This window comes from Perkinsus marinus, assembly GCF_000006405.1.
Source record: "Perkinsus marinus ATCC 50983 genomic scaffold scf_1104296962064, whole genome shotgun sequence".
Classification (NCBI taxonomy): domain Eukaryota; phylum Perkinsozoa; order Perkinsida; family Perkinsidae; genus Perkinsus; species Perkinsus marinus.
Genome location: NW_003205584.1, coordinates 1 through 925, shown reverse-complemented (window position 1 = coordinate 925; position 925 = coordinate 1). Strand labels below are relative to the sequence as shown.

Sequence of the window (925 nt, the reverse complement as noted above, 5' to 3'; positions counted from 1 at the left end):
CATTCTTGCTACGTAGCCCAGCGCTTTGACAAGAACGTCGGCGTAGTAATGGTATCGTTCGCACTCTTCGTAAGAGGTCTCTTCCCAAATGATGGCTGCAACGACAGCGAATTCGCTGAAATGGTAGGGCTTATATAGGATAAGAGTCTAGAGGTAGATACATTTTTTGGGATATACATCAATTCTCATCAATGTTCCTCAAATGTCATGCGCATCAGTTCGTTCGCACCCTACTCCTTCGTAATGTCCATCGGAGTCGCTATGAGGATTCGAAAGCGAGACTGTTCAGATGTCTTGAAAACCCATACGCCATCAGACATACGACAGCAGCAGGATTCGAACCTGCGCAGGCAGAGCCTAATGGATTTCAAGTCCATCTCCTTAACCACTCGGACACGCTGTCTGGAAGACGCAGAGGATCTCGTTTCTGCCCATGAGAATCGCCACCCCATTCATGTTGCTAGGGGAGTGGCTCACAGCATCGCGGAGCACCTCAGCAAGGACGATGATATTTAGCGGACTCGCATTCTTGCATACGTCGCCCAGCGCTTTGACTAGATACATTTTTTGGGATATACATCAATTCTCATCAATGTTCCTCAAATGTCATGCGCATCAGTTCGTTCGCATCCTACTCGTTCATAATGTCCATCGGAGTCGCTATGAGGATTCGAAAGCGAGACTGCTCAGATGTCTTGAAAACCCTTACGCCATCAGACATACGACAACGGCAGGATTCGAACCTGCGCAGGCAGAGCCAAATGGATTTCAAGTCCATCTCCTTAACCACTCGGACACGCTGTCTGGAAGCTCCGAAAGATCTCATCTCTCCGGATGAGAATCGCCGCCCTGTTCATGTTGCAAGGGGAGTCCCTCACAGCCTCGCGGAGTACCTCTGCAAGGGCGATGATATTTAGCTGACTCG

At 49.3% G+C, this 925-nt stretch overlaps 2 non-coding genes across 2 annotated transcripts; both read right to left on the bottom strand.

The window, feature by feature from the left end:
- Positions 1 to 321: 321 nt before the first annotated feature.
- Positions 322 to 403, bottom strand: Pmar_PMAR021458. Its single transcript has one exon. It is a non-coding gene; the product is annotated as a tRNA-Ser (tRNA).
- A 319-nt stretch (positions 404 to 722) lies between these two features.
- Pmar_PMAR021457 lies at positions 723 to 804 on the bottom strand. The gene has a single exon. It is a non-coding gene; the product is annotated as a tRNA-Ser (tRNA).
- Positions 805 to 925: the final 121 nt, after the last annotated feature.